Source organism: Mus musculus, chromosome 8 (assembly GCF_000001635.26).
Source record: "Mus musculus strain C57BL/6J chromosome 8, GRCm38.p6 C57BL/6J".
Taxonomy (NCBI): Eukaryota; Metazoa; Chordata; class Mammalia; order Rodentia; family Muridae; genus Mus; species Mus musculus.
Window position 1 is genome coordinate 127,497,800 of NC_000074.6, and position 26,104 is coordinate 127,523,903.

The 26,104-nt window shown below is 43.7% G+C and overlaps 1 protein-coding gene and 1 long non-coding RNA gene across 14 annotated transcripts in view; both read left to right on the forward strand.

The window, feature by feature from the left end:
• The window catches only part of Gm51558, a 29,910-nt gene extending 23,178 nt beyond the window's left edge, over window positions 1-6,732 (forward strand). The window contains exon 2 of the long non-coding RNA XR_003947492.1: window positions 34-6,732. This is a non-coding gene — a long non-coding RNA (predicted gene, 51558). The remainder of the gene's footprint in view (window positions 1-33) is intronic.
• Pard3 (par-3 family cell polarity regulator) overlaps window positions 1-26,104 on the forward strand; it is a 548,906-nt gene that overhangs the window by 434,419 nt on the left and 88,383 nt on the right. The gene's annotated exons all lie outside the window — the stretch shown is intronic.

Sequence of the window (26,104 nt, forward strand, 5' to 3'; positions counted from 1 at the left end):
AGCTACCTACTGTGATAGCTACCATCACAGTAGGTAGCTATCAGCTCCTTTGCCTGTCCTGTGTGTCTGGCTCCTGCCCCTGCCCTCTATCTGGTATTGTAGCATGATATATTTACTGACTCTCAGAGAATCCTGCTGTGGGTCTGGAGGCAGCACATACTCCTAGTTTGCCACTGAGGTAGATAGTCTCACCTTAAAACAAAATAGGCCTCTCGTGGAGAGGATTCTGCTTTTTGTTTTTGAAGCACCTCTTCCTGTAAATCCCTTTCTTTATAGGCAGCACTGTTTAAAAGCTGCGTGGGGCCAGAGAGAGGGTCTAGTGGGTTAAGAAGCACTGTGGCCAGCAAGATGGATCAGTGTGTAATGGTACTTGCCACCAAGCCTGAAAACTTGAGTTTGTTCCCAGGATCCATGTGGCAGAAGGAGCAAACGGATACCCTCAAGTGCCATCTAACCTTCATAAACATGCATGTACACACACACACACACACATAATGTTTGTGTGTGTGTGCAATAATAAAAATATACGAAAACTGTCAGTATGAAATTTGCTACAGATTCTTTTTAGGTGCCTTCTAGAACCTTCTCTTTTGATTATATGTGTCAAGTTTCTGGAAATCATGACTACTGAATTACCGTGTGTGTGTGTGTGTGTGTGTGTGTGTGTGTGTGTGTGTGTGTGTGTGTGTGTATAGACGTGCCACCATGCCCAGCTACTGACTGACGTGGGCGCTATAGATTAAATTGAAGCTCTCATGTGTGTGCAGCAAGCATTTGTTCACTCTGCTATCTCTGCAGCTCCAGCATGTATTAATATAATTTTTGACTAAATGTTAAAAATGGTCTTAGTAGTGAAATAATACGTTTTTTTTTCCGAAAAAATAGAAAAGGAATATATCAGCCAACCCCAAAACAATAACAATATTGTATTCTTGGTGATGATGGTGTTTATCTGTAGTCCTAGACTGGGGGAGACAGGTAGATTCCTGTGTCTTACTGGCTAGTCAACTGAGCCTAATCTTAAAGCTCAGGGTTCAGTGAGAGACCCCGTGGAGGCTGATTAAAGAAGACACCCATGAGCACTGACATGTGTGCTTGCTTGTGTGTAATAAACAAACAAAATACATAAAATAAGTAAACAAACAAAAGTACATTTAAAGAGACCATTTCTTCCCTCGTCACTGTTTCTCAGAGGAAAAACCACCGAAAGCTGTCAGCACTGCCTTTTTTCAAAGCTACTTTCTTCTGTCTGCTGTAGTCAGAAAACATCACTAGGTTCCAGCTTCTTTGTCTTGAGCTCCATCAAGGGTTGTGGACTCGGGTATGGGAGTTATTCAGCCCTCCTGACCTTTGCATTGTCTGCATGGAGCCGGCTGTTTAAAAAGACAACAGAAAAGCCAGGCCGTCCTTCATTAGCTAGAGAAGATCCCAAACAAATGAAAACCCAGGAGAGCCTTGTTGAGTCTGAATGTGATGGTCTATGAGGCACACCTCGAGTTCTGAGAGGGAGCACACTTATAGCTTTAATGACTCATTTGGGATTTTACACTCTGTTGCCAGAGCCAGTTATCAACAGCTTTGATTAGAAATTGGGAAAGCCGGTTGCTGAGAGGCAGAGCGGAGAGAATTGTATTGGATTAGAGAGGCATTGTTTTGGACTGAAAGAGAAGGGAGACATCTCGGGAAGCATCTGAATATGCATTTATTGTAATAACCGTGGTCGAGGTGGAGTGCAGTGCTTCGTTATTAAATTAAGTGTCTTTGTTCGTTCGTCTGGATCCTCCTGTTGGCAGCAACCCCCTTTCCTCCTCATTTAGGTCCATTTTGATGCAGTGTTACATCCTGATTTGTGGGTTGAAATATGTCAGTATTCATAAACCAAATTCATGAACCATCCTTCAAATTATTTGGGCTGATGAGACATCATTTACTGGTATGAAGCCAACCCAGGAGAGGCCTGTGAAATAATGCATTCAAATGCTACCTCTAAAAAATATCGGTCTTTATTCCCAGTCCTGTATGTAGGGAGAAGCTCTACTTTAAGCCTTATTATTTTAACAATGTGACGTGGGATTATAACGTACACCAGAGCAGCGTGCTCCGTGCTTGAGTACCTCCGAATCTGGACACTAAGTGCGCTTCCTGTGTTCTGAGTTTTTATCGTTAAACTGTGTCAAGAAGATATGCTCCGTGCCTTGGGGAAACCGTGAGGTATGGCGTGGAAATTTACACGTGGCCACATCTTCCTAACTATAGCTGAGTTTGTTAGTAGGCAGTATTTTTACAAAATACCCCGCTCTCACTCAGAGCATTCCTAGTATCGTCTGTATTTATAGTCTTACATTTACGCTAATGTACTAAGAAATTCATCAAACACTGTCTCCGTGGGCTCTGGCTTCCAAGCTGAATCCGAGAATTTCCTCCTGGTTATTTAACTATAAGCAGGGTGATGCTTAAACAAAACAAAGATAACATTCTGTACCTACACAATAGATCAGAACAGCTTCTTTCATCTCCACTTTGGGCCATCTGTCTGAAAAGAAAGTAAAAGCCCTCAGGAAGCAAACCGGCAGTCTGTGGTTAAGTTTCAAGGCACAGGCTCTTTCCCACAGCCCAGCGATGTGCCTGAGCACCGTAATGGGTTTGTGTTGTCTGGGAGGAGCTGCGTGGCTTGACCTCGGCATCTGTCGGTTAGAGCTGTTGGGTTCTCACTAGGAATTTTTAAATTCTGGCTGAAGAGGATTAAATTTATTGCTATTTAAACATCAAGCTTAATAACTATTGGGAATACTATTTTCCAACAGCTAAATTAGTCTTAGTTTTCAAATGTTCCTATGAACCATAATTCTTCCTGTTCTTACACTAGTGTGCGTGTGTGTGTGTGTGTGTGTGTGTGTGTGCGCGCGCGTGTGTGTAAATGTGCATGAATCTGCATGTAGAGGCCAGAGGACAGCCTCAACTCTTGTTCATCTGGATGTTATCAAATTTAGGGGTCACAGCCTGTGTCTCAAGTCATGCCTATCCACTATCCTCAATAGACGAATTAAAAGAGCCAAGTTAAAATGGAAAGCAGGAAAGGGGCATGCATTCAGCATGGTCACTTTGGGAAGAAGGACAGCAGCATCCAGTGAATCCCCTAAGTCTTTTGGGGTCTTGAATCAAGATTAAAGCTTAAAAAGAGGTACAAGGATACGAATGTCTAAGCAGCCAGCCCCAGTCAAGGTGGTCTCACCCATACTGTCTGGGCTTTATCTGTAAGGTGGTCTGACAAGTTGCTAGAAGCCTGTGAAATTGCTTTCAGAAGAAAAGTTCCCCTCTGGCCACTGCCTTTTCCTTCTCCCAGCAAGCGATTCCTGGAGATATGCCCATTTCTTTGGGATCTATTGTTTCAACAATCTGATAGTCAGATTGAGAGACACAAGTGTCTCTTTAGAATATCCTCATTTCTGCCAGGATAGTTACATGCACAGCTGTCTGCCTTAATGGCGTTTTTTGTTCTATTTGTTTGGTAGGTTTGGGTTTTGATTATGCTTGTGGATGTGCCTGAGTATGTGTGTTCATGCCTGAGTGTGTCTGCACTCGCTTATGTGTGTATGTGTGCATGTGTATGTGCTTGTGTGCATTCACATGTATGTGAGCATGCATGTGTGTGCATCTGTATGTGTGTGAATGCATGCATGTGTGTGCGTATGTGTGTTTATGCCTGAATGTGACTGCATGTATGTGTGTGCACTCACTTGTGTACATGCATGTGCATATTTGCGTGTGTGTGTATGTGTATATGCTTGTGTGCATTCACATGTGTGTGTGTATGTGTGTGTGCATGGGTATGGACATGCGTGTGTGTTTTATAAGGAGATTGAGGAAGCAGTCCTGAGTTGGGAAGGTTGCTGAGATAGAAGTCTTCTGAAGTGACTTCCGGGTGTGGGACTCCTTGTAACTGAACTCTCTCCCTGCCCACTGACACCTCCTATTGTAAAGCAGGAGAGCAACACACAGTAACATCTGTCATCCTAGAAGCCATTGGGACCAACTGGAGAAAGGGTCTGATGAAGTGAAGAAGTGGTGAACTATTTCAGCCCCAGGTCATTTCTTGGGCCACCCAACACTAGAGTGTTGGCAATGGCTTGAGCAACTTGAACATCTGCTAGTTCAGTGCTCTACATCCTGGGTTATCACTCCTGTGAACAAGTGCTGTGAGACACTTGATATCAGTCTTTGTACAACACCAAACAGGAAAACAACCCAACCACAAAGTGTTTCCGGTGTTCTCAAAGGAAGGGAATGTTTTTCATAATGAAATTAAATGTTTCTGGCTACCCAGTATGTTCCCATTGCCTATATTCCCTTAGGGTATTACCTGTTCTTCATAATCACTGTCAGTACCCTGTACTGACAATAATATCAATGATCAGGCAGCTGTGGAACAGGTAGGGGGATGCAGGTGTGCAGTAAATGTAAATCTCAGCGTGGGGGAGCTAAAACAGTGTGTGAGGTAGTTTTCCAAGATAGTTTTCCATTACTGTTAGTTACCAAGGAAAAATCAACTTATAAAGCGAGAAGATGGGTTTACTTCCATTGCTTTCAGGTCTGTGGCAGAATGGCTATCATGGCAAAATGCACAGCCCAGTGGGAAGTGTGTGGCAGAGCAGAACTGCTCCACACATGGTAAAGGCAAGAGTTATTTGCTGCAGAGCCCTATTTGCCTTTACAGCGTTACGCCCAGTGATCTGGGATTCCTCTGCCACCACCTTCAAGTGAACAGGCTTCCACCCACATTGAACTTGGGGTAAGTTTTTAACACATAAGCCTTTCACACTTTCCAGCCTAGATGAGAGGAGCTTCCAGCTTTAGTTGGTTGCTGTTGTGTTGCTGAATGATGGAAGTCTGGATTGCAGAGGTTAGGCATCAGCCTTCTAATAAGCACTGTCCCAGATCTCTTGGTCTCTGCATCATAGATTATTCATATTAGAGCCACCACAGACCCCAAAACTGGCTTCAGTTTAAGAGATGATAGATCCTGTATGCTCTCCAGGAACTGGCTAGCTCTTCTTCCAGTGCCTTTCCACGAGGCAGTCTTCTTCATTGATTGTCTCCGTTGATACCAGTAAGAGTGTATGAATGCTCTTATGCTCATTGTCTGTCTGTCTATATATGTGTATTTCTATCTGTCTGTCTTCTTTCTGTATCTGTCTCTGTGTGTCTGTCTTCTCTCTCTCTCTCTCTCTCTCTCTCTCCCTCCCTCCCTCCCTCCCTCCCTCCCTCTCTCCTTCTCTCCCTCCCTCCCTCTGTGTCTGTCTGTCTGTCTGTCTGTCAGCCTTGTCTGTTCTGTCTTGTGCATTTTTCTCTCTCTCTGGAGGGTTACTGGGATCAAATCCAAGGCCTCATGTCCTAAGAATGTATTCAACTACTGTACTACATGCCCTCAACCCTATAGGTACATAGGATATATAGAGAGGGTATAGTGTATACAGAAGTGTTTTACGTACCCCCACAAAAATATTTTTTACTACTATATAGTCATATTCTTCTTCTTTTTTTTTTTTTCAGAACAACTCAAGATCACTTGCTCCTATGTAAAGTATATACAATGTGCAGGGCCAATTATATTAGAATCTTCACTCCCATGAACACCCACTCCTGACTCTGTTCAGACCTGTGAGGCCATTAGTTGGAGCTCCCGGAGACCTGATTTCATGCCAGTCACATCACACAGACACATGCTTGTTTATGTTAGTCATTAAATCTCAATAAGTAAACAGCAGCAATAGTTAACGTGGCTCTTTATAAATGCATAGTCAGTTGGGAAACAAAGAAAAGCAAGTTACTCATGAATAGTGATCAACTTTATGTATTACCAGCACTCCCAAAATACCTACAAATAAGGGCAGACCTTACGGGGGGCAAACACTTTGAATGAGGTTGTTCTAAAAGATTTTGAACAATGGCCAGTCTCAGTCCCTGCCCTACAGCTCTCAGAAACCTATCCACAGCCCATGGAAAGCTCATGGCACCAAGTTGTTCTGTGCAGCAGCAATGCTGGGCTGGCCTCAAGTCTCCCCTTCTCCCTCCTTTTTCCTTCCTTGGCCTGTACTTCCAGGGAACCCTGCTTTGCATCCCAACCTTGGAACTGATTAAAAGAATGTTTACAGTTGGGCAGCCTAGCCATCGTGTCTTTTAAAAGAGAGCAAGAAGATAGCAAAACCTCAGGAATCCACAGTAAGTGGGAGAAACACCCACCGGGTTAGTGTTCCGAGTTGTAGAGTCTTCAAAAGAATAACAGTAATTTAATCACTCTCAGACTCCTCAAGTCCTTGGAGAAATTATCTAGTTTAATTGAAAAGGAAAATTTACAAATAGCACAAAAGTTGTTGAGGAAAAACAGTGTTTTCAGAAGGGCTGTCACAGACTGGTATTTTGAAGTAGCTTTCTCTCTGGAGGCTGGTTATAATACCAATTTGCCTATAACATCTTTCATTACAGCAAATAAAATGATGCATGGTGTTTTTTCCAAATGATCTATGGTGTGTAAAAACCATCCATTAACCTGAGGACCAGAGTTGGCTCCCTGGCAGAACACTTGGTTGTACACCTGAGACTCTGGGGTCAATCCCCAGAAGCCATCTACAAAGCTGTGTGTGGAGCTATATACTTGTAATCCCAGCATTGAGGAGGCAGAGACAGGGGGATCTCTGGGACTATGTAGTGAGACACTTAGTTTGAAAACCAAAACAAAACAAAAAGGTAAATAATGGTGTCTAAGGGACACCCAAGGTTGACCTCTGGCCTCTTGTGCATGTGCACATACATGCACACACACACACACACAAATAAATAATAAATGAAAGAAACCATTTCTCCTTTGAGTATATTGCATACTTTGTCACAGTAATGGAAAACTGTTTTATACACTACCCTAAGGCAAAAACTCCACTCACCCTCTCAAATCACCTTCCCTACCCAGTGGTCATTTAGGTCACATGGTATCTAGCACTTGGTGGTGGTCATGTTCTTCTTTGAGAATCAGTCTATATATCTAAGAGTATTATTGTCTGAAACTCTCAAATTAGAAGTCTCTCTCTCTCTCTGTCTCTCTGTCTCTCTCTCTGTCTCTCTGTCTATCTCTGTCTCTCTCTCTCTCTCTCTCTCTCTCTCCAATTGTCTTTCACTAATGTAGGTGCTAAAGTGGGGCTCACGTGGTGTTCTCTTAGCAGGTTTCCTAAACTCTGTGTCTCTGCTTGGTGATACAAATGGACCTGAAGAGTCTTTGGATCATTTTCTATCTTTCCTGTTCACCTGACATGCCTAGGTCAGCCACCTTGGGCCGAACAAGCAGGACAATAAAGTACCCAGTGGTTGGAAATTCTGGGAGCTATCTTGGTCCTGGATAGCTCGTGTGGAGGAAGACAGTAAAGATGTCTCCACTGAGCTCCCAGATGGCATCTTTCCTGTGGTGTCAGCTCAGCCTCAGCAAACCCTAATCTCAATGTCTGGCCAGGAAGGGAAAGGACCTAGTTACTAAGAGATAGTTTACTATTTGGACTTTCATAGAGTTCTCCACAATGCCTGATATTCACTGAGAATTTGAGCTATTATGTTTTAGCATATGTGTTATCTTTGGGGTCACTTTGTAGCCACTAGTGGAGAGATAAGAACAGAAAACCTATTTCTTGGCCAAAGTGCCATTTCCTGGCGGGACCAAGATGCATTGTTTTATTCCACTTATCAACAGACTACAGAACTATTCACTTAGGTTGTGTTTAAAATGTGTTCTCTTGACTGGAATGTCAGATATGTTCATAATAAGTTCAGTAACTCACACAGCTTGTTTATATTTCTCAAAAAAAAAAAAAAGGTTCTCTTTGGGGAACTCAAATGGGGTTATTAATGGAAAACTCCCCATTTCACATCACCTGTCATCTGGTCCCAGATGCCAAGATCAGAGTATGGAAACAAACATGGAAGGAAAAGGAACACAACAGAGACTTAAAGTCTATCCATACGGTAGCCAAGGGCAGCTGCTCAGGACAAGGGCAGACTTTCATCAGAAGACATTGCCTTGAGCCAGACTTGTGTGGATCTCAGCCATACAGAGCCTGTAAATCAGATACAACCCCAGAGGTGATCCCCTTTGAGTCACAGCTGCCACTTACTAAGTATGTCAACTAAAAGAAGAAAATCATGTATTTATACACATACATATCTTTTCTGAAAGCGTCCAGTATAGAGTTTATTTCAAGGACTGCATCTGGGCATGTGTACATACCGGTGTCTAAATCCAATGTGAAAAGCTTGGGCAGATAGTCATCGCTAGGATGAGCCTCTGCATTTTTTAAAAGACTTATTTATTTATTTTATTTATGTGAGTACCCTGTAGCTGTCTTCAGCCATACCAGAAGAGGGCATCAGATCCCATTACAGATGGTTGTGCACCATCATGTGGTTGCTGGAAATTGAACTTAGGACCTCTGGAAGAGCAGTCAGTGCTCTTAACCACTGACCCATCTCTATAGCCTGAGCCTGCTTTTAGATACAGTTTGAGTTTATTGTTTCAGAGAGATAAGAGTCCACAAGGGAAGAGTGGAGAAAACACAGTTGGATCCCAGGCATACACATTTTGAACAGCAAGCAGACAGGGAAAACTGCATGTGGTCAATAGCTTTGAAACCTCAAAGCCTGCCCGCATTAATATACTTCCTCCAGCAAGGCCACACCCTCTGAAACAGTGCAGCCAACCAGGAACCAAATAGTCAAACTTCAGTTATCAGGGCCTATAGAGAACATTGTCATTTCAACCACCTCAGTTTCTCACTGGCCTGGAACTCTCCAAGTGGGCTAGGCTAGCTGGCCAGTGAACCCTGGAGGCCTTCCTGTCTCCACTCCCCCTGCACCAGGATTCCAAATGTGCTGGATCACTCTTGAGGGAGTTTCATTTGCATTGTAGGGATTGAACTGAGACCCTCATCATCAGCAAGATGTGATCATTCTCTTTGGAATTTTCTGTGACTAGAGTAGGATCTGAAGTGTTTGGCATTAGATTTAATAGGGACTCGAACAGCTGCTCCAGGGCCAATGCAGTAGCATGCATAGGAAGTCTGAGGAGCACATAGGCACCCAGCATGTGTGGAGCCCAGTGTTCTGCCCTCCACACCACATAGACATGGTGTGGTTGTGCATGCCTGCAAACCCCACCGCTCATGTGGCAGAGGCAGCGGGATCAGAAATTCAAGGTTGCACAAGGCTATCTGACACATAGAGCCCCTCTGACATAGGACAGTTTCATCTCTCCTTGAGTACTAGCAATCCAAGAACTTATCACCCCTGCCTTTCTCTACCTTCCTGTGCACTTCCAGTGGGTCACCTGACACACCTCAGTTCCCTGCATCTTATGGAGCACATTTTCACTCCCTCTGTCCCTACCTGCCCTTATTCCCAGGGGGAATTTCCATATGTTTCAAACATTGATGAAAGAAGAAGAAATATTGCCCAACTCCCTCATGTATGTCTGCCGGTTCTTGTGAGATTTCCCTAAATCCAGCTGAAAGATAATCTTCCATCAACTTAGTCAGGATTTGATAAGTAGCTCATCTGGATGCTAATCTTATGAAATTGGTCTTATGGAAAGCTCTAGAGTCCAGATCTTCTCATGCCCAGTGTTAAAAGTGTGAGAGTCATGGCAAACATAGGATTTGGTTTGGTCTCTAGGAACAAAAGTTGTCCTCCCAGGGCTGATCTGCTTGGATACATGAACTACATCTGATTAAGGCAGTCAACTCCAAACTGCAGGCTTAAGAGCAAGCTGCAGGTGGTCATCTCGTCCCCTGAGTTTAAAACATAAAAAACATACACTTTATGGAGACAGTTCTGCTGGTGTTTAGAGCCACAGAAACCTGGGTTGGACCTCAGGGGCCACCACTTACTGGGAATGTATGTGTCTCCATGTACATTACTGATATCTCTGAACACCTTCCATTTTATGAAAGTGATCTTCCACAACTATCTCACAGGTTATAAAGGACACTAAAGACTAGTATATACCTTAGTAAATGTATATTTGCTTACCATGTGTGAGACCCAGTGTTTAATCCCCAGCATAAAAAAATTCATTCATACATAATACATACATATACATACATACATACATACATACACACATCCATGTTAATAAATCTCTATGTAGCAAAGAAAAGGCAAAGAACTTACTTTTGTTTGAGAGAAAGTCTCATTTAGCTGAGGCTAGACCTGAACTTATTGCTGTATAGCTTGAGGGTGCTCTTAACCTTCTGATCCTCTTAAATGCAAACCCTCCTACTTGTCGAGATTATGGGCTTGTACCACCCCGCTCAGTTTATGTGGTACTGGGGATAGGACCCAGGGCTTCATGCCTGGTAGGGAAGCCCCGTAGTGTCTGAGCCACATCTTCAGCTCACAGTTCTAAGTGAGCATCTTGCCTGACTGCTATTGGTTCGTCTGTATTTCTTTATTGCTATTTCTGTGCATATATGAATCTAATTGCTTAGACCATATAATGTCTGCATAACATCCACACTTCACGTAGTGTTCCCGTCTTAGGTTGTTTTGCCACTTCCGCTTTCTTGTTAAAGAAAACACACTGGGACTTGCTGATTTCACCTCCTGTTCCATTTGCTATCTTCCTTAAAGAGGTCTGCATACTTTTAAGGCTGCCTTGTGTCCTGTAAGTCACTTAAAAATTTCTCCCAACAATAGATAAACATGAACCTAACAGCGCTCGACTCAAAATGGATGAAGTTTGGTTTGATTCAGGATCTAACCAAATTTCCACACTGTATTGGGTTGATTTGCCAGTCTAGGTTCCCCGCCCCGATCTGGAATGTTCTTTCTCCACGTGTATTAGTTACTTCTCCTGCTTCTGCTGTGAGACGTCTGACAAAAACAACTTAAAGAAGCTAGGACTGGTTTTGGCTCAAAATTTGAGGGTCCAGATCATCTTGGCAGCAGGAGTGCCAAGATAGGCAGAGGACAGGGTTGCATCTGCCATCATGAAGGCAGAGACAGATGAACACTGATACTCAGCCTACTTTATCCTTTTTTCTTCAATCGGAGACCCCCAACTCCTGGGACAGTGCCTCCCACATTCAGAGTAGATCTTCCCACCTCTATTAACACGGTCTCGAAACCTCCTGACGGACATGCCCAGAGATTTAAAAGCTGACAATCTAGATCAACCATCACACCACCATCTCCTCTTGTGGTCTGATAGTTCCATTTGTTTGGTACAGCCCAGGCCATCATCCCAAGAATCCCTAAATTCAAGGCTCCTTGGTTGTTGCTTTCCAGAAAGAAGCATTGTCTAAGAATGGGTGAGTGTGAACCACAGTCTACTTCCTCCAGTTCCCATAATCCACTTCTCCTACACAGCATGTAGCACACATCTTGAGTACTATACCATCTCCTGTTAGATGAACACACACAGATCCCAGCAAACTCAAGGCATGAGAGACCCAGGTGCCCTGGGTGGAAAGTTGAGAGTAGAGAGGGAGTGAGACCCCAGGAAGGATGCACAAAAGGTGGCCAGGTTGCCCAGAACTTTGTTGGCTCTTCTTCCTATCTTGGGCTTATCATGCCAGGATTTAGAGTCTATCAATGTATAAAGACTAGAGACAGGTTGCCAAGGTTGAGGCACTCCCTGGAAAGCCAGAAGTAAGACTAAGTATTGGGCTAGCCCTTGGTATCCTTCCTAGATAACCTTTAGGTATCTGAGAGCAGCACTGCCCTCTACCCACCACAAAATGGATCCCTGGGCCCCCTTTCTGCCTCATGAGCCCTATAAGACCAGTGGATGACTGTTGGGACCCTTTGTTCATCTGTTGTTGTAGGAACAACAGGGTTCATCCATTCAAGGTCCCTGGATCTTGAAGGAATCTTCCATTTGGGGCTAATGCTGTCAGTCTTTATTCCTAGAACTGTACAATATAGAGACAGGAGTCTTGATCCATTCTGGGGAAGCCTCAGTGTCCCGCTGTCACTCGAACAACTGGTACACACACAGTGAGAACCTTCATTCCAAAAGAAATGCCAAGCCTTTGTTCAGAGCCCAGAAAAAGGAGCAGCAGTGCGTGAAAGGAGCTCGCTTGCTCCTCTCTTCCGTGGTCTCCTTGCTAACTTGAAATAATAGTATTTTTAATTATGTTGAATCCTGTGCTATATAAAGAAAGCATGAGATTTTTAAATTATCAGATTGAATTTTTACCATTGTGTGTCTGTGTTGCCTTGCCAAGTTCATTTGCTTATGAGGTTTTTGTGTTTGTGTGGTAAAAGCCACATGACAAAATTTATGATCATGAACATCCATACACAAACCATTCAGTAGCTTTAAGTATGCTTAGAAGAATCCTTGCCAGTGCCAGCAACAGTCAGGGCTGGGTAGATGGCTCAGTTGGGAAAGCACCTGACCTGAAGGCACAGGGACCTGAGCTTCATCCTCAGAGCCAGTGTAAAGAGCTAGCTGTAGTGACACACACTTGTATTCCCAGCACTCTGGGGTTGGGGGGTAGGGGTACAGAGACAGAAGGATCCCTGAGTCTTGTAGCTCAGCCACTCTAGCTCACTCTGTGAGCCTCAAGTTCAGTGAGAGACCCTGTCTCAAAAAGCAAGGGGCAGGGGTAGAGAGATTAGTAGATGAGAGAGCACTAACAGGACCCAGGTTTGGTTTACAGCACCAACATAGAGTCTCATATCCACCCATAACTCCAGTTCCATGGGGTCTGATGTCCTCTCCCAACTTCTATGAACACCAGGCATGCACACCGTATGCATACATGTGTGCAGAAAATACACTTCTACACATAAAATAAAAAGTCAAAGTTACAAATAGGTGAGGAAGATAACATGTCTGGCCTCGGCACAAAAGAGGACAAGCTAACTAGGATGTGGTGTCTTTTGGAATCATGGCGTTTGCTCTCCTAGCTTCTGTTACCCACACATGGTGGTGCCATCAGAGCTGCACAGAAGTAACTCAGCCCTCCCATCTCATCTGTTTTTAGCCTATAGAAGAGTAAGGATGATTGAAAAGGAAAGTAGCTGCTGCTGGCTGATCCCCTGTCTGTGCTTTTGTCTTTAACACAGTTGATCAATTCAGGGGTGTGATGCATTGTTAGAAAAGGATGCTCCAGGGGTCTGTGACCGGCACACTTCCCAGGCATCTGCAGCCCTTCTCTGCACTCCATGGCTTCATTGAAAGAAGAGTAGCTACCACTGGCTTTCACCAAGAAGAAATAGATGTATGCGATCTGGTTGCCCTGCAGTGTAGACACCTATAGGAGTATCTCCCCATCAATCATAAATACATATTATACTTGTCAAGTGAAAAAAAAAGCAAGTTCCGGTTCTCAAGAAAAGGAGACTGAGGGACTGCTCCATGCATGCTTCCTGGACCCACTGGAATTGTGGAATCTTGGGTTTTCAAGGATGGAGAACATCCATAAAGTGACAGAGATGCAGGCCAGTCATGTTCATTGCCAAGATCTCCTTGGCCTGTGCACATATACTTCATAAACACTTGATATAGCCCAAGTTCAGAGATAGGTTACTAGCCAGTCTATGAATGACCGGGAATAAGGGAGACTAGAGCTGTTCTGCTTTGGGTTGGCCCTTCAGTTAGATCTCTTGGGCTGGTCCTGTGTGGCTCCCAGAGGTGGTCTATTCCCATTCCTGATCCCCACCCCTGGCCTTTGTTGGCTTCCTCCCAGGTGGTCTCATTTAAAGGGGCAGTCCAGGGGCCTGGGTCAGGGCAGGCATAATCATCTCACTCAGCCAGAGAGCCACCTTCTTATAAAAGGCACAAAACACAGGAGCCTGCAAACAAAGCCCAAGTCCTATTTGCACCTCTGGTTACCTGAGGAGTTCTCCTTGGGGAAGGTTGGGGAAGGTTTCATGGTGGGTTCCCCTCTTCAGGTATATAGAGCTTTGTGGGCTAAAAGAAAATTCTGCTCCCTGCTAAGTCAGTTGCCAGCCCCCTGAAACTGTTCAGGTTTGCACAAAGCCCTCCCAGTAAGATGCATTCGAGGTTACGGGATGCCACCTGTGCCTGAGTGGAGAGCCATGCTCATTATTTTGAATATTGTAAGGAGATTTCATAGATGGAATTGATCCTCTGGGCTACTTCCAGAGATGAAAGCTCACAATTTTAACAACATATTTTTTCAAAAGCTTTCACAAGCTCCATATTTTAAAAGTTTAAAAAAAAAAGAAAGAAAGAAGATTAAAACCACACCCACCCACCTCCACATACAAACATATACAAACACACACACAAAGCAGGCTGCCACTCCTGTTGTCTCTGTTGGTCCCCTGTGGCAGAACATTTTAATCAGCTGGCCTTGTGCTGTAAAGATCTCCTTTGATTTACAAGTTGTAGGAGTGGGGCAGCCATCAGTAATCTCTGGGATGCCAGAAAGGACAAACGGAAGGTGAAGTGTGTTAATAATTTACTCTCAATAACCTTAAAAGGTTTATTGTTCACTTTTAACCTTATATCCCCAAAAGCAGGCTGCCACACTGAGCCATGAAAATGTTTCTTTTAATTTGCAAGTCATTTATCTGACTATGCTTCCAGCCATGGAGGCTTCCAGCAGCCACTCTGTTCCCTTGTGGCCACAGGAGGTCCCCTTGCCTCTGGTTGAGAAGATCTTAGGGTAGAAATGGGAGTGTTTTGCTTTCAAATTGTATAACTCATTACAGTGCCAAAGTCTTAATTTAAGCACATTATTACTACTGTAGAGCAAAGCAAGAGGCTCACAGAGGCAGGAAGCAATTCAACGTGACCTTTGATGGAAACAAAATGATTGACTTAGAGGTGATCTATAAGGCTAATGTCAAAGCTAGGGGACAGCTGGAGACAGGCTCAGTGAGAAATTTCAGACTGCAGTCTATGGAGTGCTAACGTCTCCAGAGACCTGCTATGAACAGGGACTGTCTTCAGCTAGTTCCCATTACCAGCCCAATTAAGACAGTCCCTGTTGAGCTTTGTACCTGCAAAAGGGCCTTTGTTTTGTAATGAGGGGTGTGGCAGCTTAGTCCTTCAGTGTAGGAGAGAGCAGCAATGATAGGTTTCTACCGAGTTTTAGTCATCATTTAAAATATGTAACATAATACGTGCATGCAACCACTGCCCCTAGAATTTCCACTTTATTTCTGCTAATGGAGTTAGCTCCCATTCTGTTCCTCTAGAACAGTGGTTCGCAACCATCTTCCTTCTTAATGCTGTGACCCTTTAATACAGTTAGTTCCTCATGTTGTGGTGACTCCCAACCATAAAATAATTTCATTGCTACTTCATAACAAATTTTGCTAATGTTACAAATAGTAATATAAATATCTGATATGCAAGATATCTGATATGTGACCCCCAAAGGTATTGTGACCCACAGATTGAGAACCACTGCTCTAGACATCCATAGTAGGACTTTTCTGCTATATCTTTGCCACAGATGGGCTCTGGGCCCTCTCACCTTCTATAATTAACTTTAGAGAACAAGAGAAGCTGAACTTACCTGGAAATCCAGAGAGAAAGGTAACTAACTGTACTATTATGGTTTTTGTTTTACATGGATAGACCTATCTGCCAAAAAAAAAAAAAAAAAAAAAAAAGGAAACTAAAAATGTATAAACCTGTAATGGATTTTGACTTTTGTTTGTGTTGTATTGTTTCATTTTTGAGACAGGATCTCATGTAGCTCAGGCTATCCCTAAATTCCCAATATAGCTAAGCATGATACCTGTGGTGCTGGAGATAAAACTTAGGGCTTTGTGTATACTGGGTGACGACTCTACCCACCAAACCAGTGCCCCAGACACTGGGTTTTTATTTTTAACAGAAGCATTTAAGATAGGCTTTCAGCTAGGTTGGGTGGCTCACACTGTAAACCTAGCACTTGGGAGGCTTGAGACTTAGAAGTAACCCTGGGCATTATAAAGAGAAAGGAGACACTGTCTCCCAACAAACCTAATAACGGTGATCGTGTGGGCTCTTGGGAATGCTATGGTACCTTTAACCAATTCCCCAAATCCTCTGGTAACTTGAAGCATACTCAGTGTTGACTGGTAGACTCGGCAGATCCAAGGCACAGTGACACTTGGACAATGGATATGAGCTGTGCCCCAGCATGCACAGTTTTGCTCCCACCTCTTTTGAATTCTACACACCTGTCATCAGCTCCATTAATAGGCAACAGGGCATTCTTTTTGTATCAATTTGAGAAGGCACCTGTTTTCACAAACATCATTTACCATTCGTGGGCATCTTTTTAAACCCAGAGTTACTGTTTGCTACAGAATTGTTACCTCAATTACAGACTGATACTGTGATCTAGACAGTGTACAGCCTGGACAGCTGCATGAAGAGATTCTTAAAGGAACCAGAATGAAATTCCAGTTATGTTACTCTCTACCTAGTCCAGCAGCCTGTGAACACTGTGAGCTTATTGCTTACCTGGCACCAGGTGAATCAGGTCCAAGTGCTCCTCACCTCCCTGTTAACCAGGGCGTGTTTGTGCTCTGCATGTTCACTTGTGAATGGAGAGTTTCAGTGCTCCATGAGGTCACCATTTACCATAACGGATGATACAGAAGGGGCCGGGTGAGGGTGGCCATCGGCCTTCACCATCAGCAGTGTGGTCCTCTGGTCCTCCCTCTTCCTGAGGGTTGGTTAATATGGGTTCCTCATGAGGTTTATTGTTTTCCCTTCTGTTCCTCCCTTCATCCATCTAACAACAAGAACACAGTACTATGTGCCAACCCTCCTATAAAGAATAGCAACTCAAGTAAGTCATATCTGTTCTATAGAGCTTTCCAGAATAGTATAGTGCATGGGAGGTTGATTCTATGTGGTGTCTTTCCTGCTCTTGGTTCTCCAGGTAAACCTTCAGGGCAACATCATGGGGGAAGAAAAGTCCAGGTTTGACATATGAAGTTGCTTCAAACCTGGCTCTGAGGTCATTTCTTCAATCCCCACCTAACCCTCTCAGTACTGCACTCTACCCTTAAAGCTCTCAGCAAGCTCTGAAGCCATATTGTTAATTTCTTGATGGCTCTCCACCTGCCCTTTTGCAGCTGTGGATGCCATGAGGCAGTATAGGGTTTATCTTCAACACAGCAGTTGATCTGGTGCTTGGAATAAAGCCTGATCTCAGACAGAAATTCAGTGAATGTCTCATATCTGAACCCAAACATGGCTGCCCCTGTGACCACACTAATGTGGGACTAACCACAAACCCGCCCCTCCCCCCTCAAGGCTTGTGGTCTTTAGGACTCCCTAGTGTAAACTTTTCTTTTGTGTCATTTTAAATTGCATCCATCAGCTTGTCACCTTCATGCCAGTCTTCCCTAGCCTTAACACAGGCTTCGGGCATGGCCTCAGTGTTCCCCTTCCCACAGTGCTTTGCACACAGTGAGGTCACACAGTCAGGAACACCTGCTAGAATCCTGTGAAGGCTGCAGTGCTGGGGAGTCAGCCTTTTCACAGACTTGGGGAAGTTCTGAGGCTTGCACAAGAGGGTGTGTGTGTTCACAAGTGTGGGAAGTGAGGACACGAACCCTTCATTTGCCAATAATAGAAGCATAGTTTGTCCTGGTGCTGCTAACATTAGTGCCCAGGTGACAGAGACAACGCGAACCATCCTGCATGTGCTAATAAGGAGTTCAGGACAGACTCTGACAGAACAGGCTTGCTCTAACCCATGATTGATAGTGTCTTGGGGGAAAGCCAGACGTGATGGATGCCAGTCATAATCTTCTGAGCCAGCCCACTATTTCTAGCTCCCCACAAGTCTGAAGAAGCATGACTGAACTTCATACTTCATGATCTGAGACTTCGTGACCTGGAAAGGCATTTGTCCAGTGCAGTGAAAGAAGAGAGAAAAACTCATGTTAAATGAAGAGCCCTTCCTTTTCAGAAAGATGTCATGGGATGGGAAGGGAAATAAGTTTAAAAACTCAGGTAATTCTGAACCTTGGAATGTACCCAAGCAATTTCCCATGAAGGGTCAAAGGTCAGGAAGGAGGCAAGGGAGGCGATTAAGTTCAAAATATATTATGTGAAATACTCAAAGAATCAGAAAAACTGTATGTGTGTGTGTATATATATACACACACACACACACACACACACATTTATCCATTTATTCATTCATTTATTTATATGAATAGGGGAGTCACAGGTTTAGTTTTACACACAGGGGAAGTCAAACATGCCCAGTGTATATCACTGCCATTTCAAAGACATTTGAGATCTCCGTTCTCTGAGTAAACATCCAAGAGCCTAGAGGATAAACTTCTGAAGGCTAAACCTACCAAACCATTTCCTGCCAGAAGGCACTAAGAGCAGACTGCAGACTCTGGGCCCCAAGATGAGATAGGCTGAATTAGATTAGGCAGCTTACTGTTGACATGTCTATTGATCTGGGCTCCACACAGTTTCCTGTCTCTACCAGCAGTGGGGATGGCTGTGGACAATAATGCAGAGACCTAGTTTATGTGAGGCTGGTGACTCCAAGCATCAGTCACTGTGGGAAGGCAGTGGTACTGGGAGATAAGGGTAAGCTGCTTGCAGTGTTTAGGAGCACTGATGTCCCAGCTGCATGCGTACATCTGAAAAGTTCCCTGTAAATTTCATAGTGTTCTACCCATAGAGTTTCCAGTGTTGCAGTGTTCCAGTGTTTTCCAGTGTTCCAGTGTTTCCAGTTTTCCAGTGTTTCCAGTGTTGCAGGGAGATTTGTTGTTAGGGTGGGGAAGCCCACTTACTCAGATTACTTTGTGCTTTTTAGATACTTACAAGTGTGAAATGGGATGCTGGACCTAAGAATGAGGAACCTTCCTGATGCCAGTGTTGACGAAAGAACAGGGCTCAAGACTCTTGACTTAGATACTTTGTAATCTTTTCTTCTCTGAGACCACCAGGTAGATAATGAGCCCATGGGTTGTGCCTTTAATATCCACTTACTGGTGTTGGTCATACGATCATAAAATGTTATACTTTAAAAAGTATGCTGAATGCAGAAATATAAATAGAAATTATAATTGTTTTGTGGCTTTTGATACAAATATGGTTTAGAGCTTTTTTTAACGATAGAGGAAGGTGGTGACTTATTTTATGTATATTTTAAGGCATCAATAATTTAATACAGATTTTGCATCTAAGGTTTTTATTAGCACATTTAGCGATATATAATAACGGATTTCATTAAGACTTTTTTCTACAGGCATATAATATGCTTTTCATTTGTTTTTTATTTATTTATTTTATTCTATGCTTATGAGTGTTTGTCTGCCTATATGAATGTGTACCATATGCCTGCCTGGTGCTTGTGGAGGTCAGGACAAGGCCCCAGATCCTCTGAAACTGGAGTTACAGACAGTTGTAAGGCACCATGTGTGTATGGGAAGAGCACTAGCCACTGATCCATCTCTCCAGCCCCATATATTTTAATCATATTCACCCCCAGGAACCCTCTCTTGCCCCTTTTTTACCTCTTAGCTGCTCCCCCTTCTACTTTGGTTTGATTTGTGGTTGAATTGCTTACTGGACTACAGGGGGAGGGTTATTTTAAAAGCATGGGTGCCTTACCAGTTAGATGTGAGTACCTTGGTTTTTTGATTTGTTTTTGCTTTTGTTTGGGGGTTGTTTGTTTGTTTGTTTTTTGTCTTTTGGGGTTTTGTTGTTTTGTTTGTTTTTGTTTTTGTTTTTGTTTTTGTTTTTGAGACAGGGTCTCACTTTGTAGCTTTGCCTAGCCCAAAAGTATATGTAGACTAGGCTGGCCTAGAACCCACAGAGATCCAGTGCCTTTGCTTCCTGAGTGCTGGGATTAAAGGCACGCACCACACCCAGCTAGATGATGCTTTTAGATACAGCCCCTCTGTATCTACTCACATACTTCATTATTACAAACTCCCTTGATAAATAATGAGGACTCGTTTTCACGATTTTGGTTAGCTTTCTCGAAATGTAGCTTTCCTTAGAGCCATCTTTCCTTTTCCTTCAAGCACGTCGGAAAGGGCAGAGGTTGGGTGTGTTCATGTACTCCTGAACGGGTGTCAAAGAGGAATTTTTTTAGATTTATTTATTTATTTATTTATTTTATGTATGTAAGTATACTGTAGCTATACAGATGGTTGTGAGACTTCATGCGGTTGTTGGGAATTGAATTTTAGGACCCCTGCTCACTCCAGCCCAAATATTTATTTATTATTATACATAGGTACACTATACCTAACTTCGGACACACCAGAATAGGGCGTCAGATGGCTCAGTGGGTAAGAGCACTGACTGTCTTGAGTTCAAATCCCAGCAACCACATGGAGGAATGTTTTTATAATCCACAGAGTTCAACAGTTAACTGTTGTCAGCAGTTATTGTTTTTTGTTTTGGACACCTTGCTTTATGTGTCCCCTGGGCTGATCCAAAACTGGTAGTAATGTTCTAGCTTGGGTTTCTCCAGTGCTGGGATTATGGGCAAGCATTATGCCCTGTGAGCTGAAGTCATGATGGGTCAGCACTTTACAAGTGGGTACGTGTGAATTTCCTGCTGAAGAAGCAGCCTCGTATTCCTAAGTAGAGTCCCTGGGCAAACTCGTGGATTCCTTCTGAAACGTACAGGTAACAAGTCAGTGAAGACTTCTGACTGACATTTCAGTACTGAATGTGTCTTCAATTCACGTTTATCTCAGAAGCACTTTCCTTACTGTTGCAGTAGAAATTGAGGGAACTCCTGAAGTGCAGTCTGTAGGGCAGCAGGGCTACAAACTTGTTAGTGACTTAGCTGCATTTTCCAAGCCGGCCTCCTGAGGGCGGAGCCCCCCCCCCCCCCCCCCAGGAGACTCCACAACATTGGAAACATTCTTTCTTTTTTATACCTTTAGAATGCCTTCCAAAGTGAACACTGTTTAAAGCCTGTTTAGCATTTATTGACATAGTTTTAGGTTTTATCTTTTAATGAGAATTTTAATTGGTTTACTGCAGGATTCATGCAAGTGCCTAGAATGTGGATATATGAGGGGACCTGATAAACAGAATGAGCAGTTAGTGGCAGACACCTCTCAGACAGCCCGGCAGCCTACTTCCTGGTGGTCCAACATATGAAGGCTGCTCGCTTTAGATTACCTTCTTTTAAATTTAAGCCAGGGTCTCCTGTAGCTCAGATCCTCTCCAGTTCCCAACCTCCTGAGGTCTCCACTGGGGCTGAAACCGCAGGCTTTGTACATGGTAGACAAGTATTCCACCAGCCCAGACATTCTCTGTCCCCTACCTAACCTGTAGTCACAGGTTTCTTCTCAGGCCTCAGTAGGGAAATGTTAGATTCCTCAGTGGTGCTATCCAGGCATGCTACAGTCATAGTTCTGGCTTCGTTGTCCCTGCACACTACCCTCCCTGACTTGTCTCCCTCTTCCTGTGTGCCTGCTCCACTGTGCTGAGGACTGTGCAGTCACAGCAGTAGCATAGGAGCATAGCTTTAGGAGAGATGTCCCTAACCCTTTTCTGGTTTTCTCTGTGACCCATAAAGTCCAGCAGCCTCCTGCCTCTTGGGTGCCAGAAACAGCTGAGGGTTGGGAGGAGGGGAAGAGCAAAGACTGTGGGGGTCCTCGGGAGAGGTAAAGAGAAGGGAATGCTGGATTGGGCTAGAAAAGTCTGGGAACAGCATGAGAGAATCCTGCCTAGGAACAGTCATGGGGTCTACAGTAGCATTGGATGACAGGACCTACCTATCTTACGTTCATATTGGATTTTATTACTGATTTAAATACACACACACACACACATATATACACACACATATATGTGTGTGTGTGTAAACCAAGGGGTTGGTAAGATAGATCGGTGGGTAAAAGCACTTGCCATCCAACCTTAGAACCTGAGTTTAGTCCCTGGAGCTCATATGTTGGAAGGAAAGATTTTACTACCCCAAGTTGTCCTCTGATCCCCATGTACATATTTTATTTAGACATGTAAAGACACACACATACACACACACACACACATAGATAATAAAATACATTTTTAAAAAATTTGAGATGGCTCAGGGAGTAAAATGATTGTTTAGCCTGACCTGAGTTCAGTTCTCAGAACCTGCATAAAAAGACCCAAGTATGGTGGTATCTGCCTATAACTCGGTCAGGGGACACAGGCTCAATTTCTGGGGCTCTCTGGCAGCTAGCTAGTCTAATTAGTGAGATCCAGGCCAGTGAGAGACAATGCCTCAAAAAACAAGACAGTTGGTGCATGAAAAGTAATAGCCAAGGCTAAACACGCATGCACACTGTCTCTCTCTCACACACACACTACAGATAATGTAGGTTGTGAAATGTAAGAAAATGAAGTACTAGGAGGGAGAAGAATCATCATAATTATGTTTGATTTTGCCAAAGCAGCTTTTCAATATCTCCATAAATTAAGTTAGAGTAATAGCAGTTTCTGCACATTTCAATTAGTAGACCTGGGGATGGGTGGAATAGAAATTTAAAAGAACAAAACAACAGCAACAACAACAAAAAAAAAACCCTCTATATTTTGGAGTGCAGAAAGATGGATGCTGTCTGCAGAGGTGTGTGCCTGTGGATGGTTGTGTAGCTGAGGAGGGTTGTCTGTCTGTGGATGAGGTATGCCTGTTAAGGATGTATGTCCGTGCAGGGTATGTGGTTGGGAAGGATCATCTATGGAGGTGACGTGTCCATCTCAGCCTAGGCCACACTGACAGTGATCATATGGTGAGAGTCCTCAGGTGAGCACAGCTGGCTCTCTATTGTCTCACCCTTTGAACATCTTCACAGGTCGTGAGCTGCGTCAATGTCTGTGGTGTCACGCAGGAGAGTCCTGCCCTGGTGGGTGTCCCTTCCCTCCTTGACTGCAGAAAAGTTATAAAAACAGGAATGTTCTTGATCTGTAGGAGCCTGGCTGCCATGAGGGAATGTGTCCTCCAGAACACTGTTCCCATCAGTGCACCCTGTAATGTCATCCACATGCAAGCTTTGTGGGGTCATCTGTGCAGGACAGCCATTATGACTTCTGCTAATGCATCACCAAGGAAGGACACGAGGACCTTATGACCAGAGCTCACATACTCTCCATGCTCCCCAGTTCCCTGCTGTCCATGTCCGATGGGGATCCCTTGTCTGTTTATGATGGCAGTGGCAGAGGAGCCACAGCACATACTTTTGTGTAAGTGCATTGAGACCTTTAGTCCTGGCCTTGCACTGCAGAATCACTACAGAAACACCATAGTACGCAAATGCACACTTGATGTGAATTCTGGAAAATCTCCCTACACTTGAGACATATTTATGGATAACTTTACCGAAAGAACTGTTGGAAAGTTGAGGAATCTAATCTCCAGAGGGATTTTTTTTTTTTTTTTTTTTTTTTTTTTTTAGTAACTGAAGATGGGGTTTCCATGTGAATGATATTCAGAAACCTATTCTGGGTTTCTACCCGTAAATATCTTATTCTGTCACAGTTTTAAAACCACCACAACGTTGTGATAAAAATAATAGTGTTAATTATGACTAATAATAGCTAACATTTATTAAATGCTTTCTCTTGCAAGAATTTGCATGCATTTTCTCGTTTAGTTCTCACAGGATGCCTGGAGGTGGGTCCTCCTTCTGATAGGGATTTCAGCTTCAGAATACACAAAGAAGTCTATCAGCCAGGACCCCACAGCTAGGATGTATCAGAACTAGACAAGCCAAAACAGAACACTTCCCCGTGGAATGAGTGAAGCTGAGTTTCTACTCTCCCCACAACACATTTGTAGTTACCGTAAATTTTACCAACTACCTAACCAGATGGCAGAGTCAGTGACATGAAGCTTCTCCAAGCACTCCCTGGGTTCCATCCCTAGCGATGTCTCTGTGCCAACCCCACCCTTTCCTCTTAGAAGATTTAAATAGCATGATATTAAAAGATGCTAAATGATATGGAATCCTTTGGGCGCCTCATAATCAGATGATCCTTCCACTGCACATCCCGTTAGGCTTTTGATGGGAAAACGTTTCCTGTGAAATGAGGTTTATTTCTCATCAGAACAACTAGTGTTCTCATAAATGCCTCATCTCTAAACCCAAGAAATGGATTTTTAAGGAATAAGAGATTTTTGAGTTATTAAAGTAGAAAATCTGAAGTCATTTTCCCCGGTTTGACTAATGTAAAAACAGCAAGATTAGATTGTACGTTGTTTTCGTTTTTTTCCCTTGGTTAAAATAAAAATTCAGTTTGTGTTCAAAAACCATTTTCAAATATTCCTTTCCCCTTTAGCTACCTTGTATGTGTGTGTGTCCATTTGTGTGTGTGTGTAAAACATACAAGTATATTTTTAAAAGTTTAAAGAGCTTGAGATATTTAAATTATTGAGGAAGTTCTAATATGTGTGTTTGTAAAGAATTTAAACATCAAGCATTCAATGAAATCATAGGAGAACTATCTTTATTCATTATTACTGTTAGTGTGTGACAGGGTGTGTGTCCATGTGTAATGTACATAAGCACATAGAGCCTAGAAGACAGTCTTAGGAAACATACTGTCAGGCTGGACAGTGGTGGCGCACGCCTTTGATCCTAGCACTTGGGAGGCAGAGACAGGCAGATTTCTGAGTTCAAGGCCAGCCTGGTCTACAGAGTGAGTTCCAGGATAGCCAGGGCTAAACAGAGAAACCCTGTCTGGGGGTGGGGGGGGGAGGAAACATACTGTCTCTTGATTACATGTGTTGGGGGGATTTTGTGATTGAAGGGGTACCTTTCACCCTTAACTCACAGCTGAGTGTAGCCTGCATTTTACTGAATGAAACTTTATCCATAATGTTCCTACCCAGTGTGACCTCTGACCCTCCATCTGGGGAAGGGCAGTTTTTCCAGCAAATGCTTTGACTTGCATTCTCTGTTCAGTTTGGATTGAATTGCAGGGGTCAAGTCAACTTTGGGAATCAACATCAATGCTGTTTGTAGAAAAGAAATTAGGGCACTCGGGAGCATACGCACAGTGCCAATAATCTGAAGGCTGAGGCAAGGGGATCACCAGTATGAGACAAATCTGAACTATAGTGTTAAGTCCTGCTCAGAAAATAAAGAAAAGAGTGTGATACTGTGCTAGTCTTTAACATTCTGTTCCTATCCTTGGCCATAGGTATAAGGCAAATGATATGAGTGTGGGGAGATTAGAAGCCCAACTTCCACCTAATAGTGAGCCTCTGGAGGTGAAAGGAAGGGAACGTATCTGATGGACGATGAGTTGCTGATGAGAGTTAGTAACGCTTCTCCCTAGTGAAGTTCCCAGAGGGATGGGTCTGGGGATATGGTCGGTTGATGGATCACTTGTCTAGCATAAAGAAGGTTGGAGCCCCAGCAACACATGAACCACAAGTGGTGGTACATGCTAGTAACCTCGGGATTGGGAAAAAGAGGCTAGAGGATGAAGAGCTCAAATAAATCCTTAACTACCATAGTGAGTTTGAGGTCACCCTGTGCTTTGTGAGAGGTTGTCCCTTAAGGAGGAAGAGGAAGAGGAGTGAAGGAAGGGAGGAAGGAAGGAAGGAGAGGAAAAGGGAAAAGAACAGATCTCAGTCTGGCCTGCCTATTCAAGCTCAGGTAGACTCCTGAAGTCCTTCCTCAGCAGACAAGGTTCAATCCCGTCAGGCACAGGGCGCCTGAGTGCTGCTGGGTGCTGGTCTTCAGATAGAGTCACAGTTGAATCCACTACTGATGTTTCAATACTGGAGTGTTGATCCTTGTTACTGATGGTGGGAAGAAAGCCAGCTTAAGGAGTATGAAAGATCCTAAGCAGAACCAGGCAGGCAGGCAAGGTGTCACCTAACTCCTGTTGGCTAGGTCCAGCCTCCACAAGCACTGACACCCCATACCTCCAGTGTGGTTTCAAACCCCAACTGCAGAGCTGTGGGTTACCAGGTGCTGACACAGTGGTCAGTACACTATAGCTTCACTTACAGTCTTGGCACGGACTGGCAAAGGTCTCACTCTTCCTCTCCCAGAGTTACCTTTCCTCTGCTCCGGTACCTTTGTGCTTGTTCCATGAGATGATGTATGACTGACTACTGCATTATATATATTGAATGGGTCTATGAAA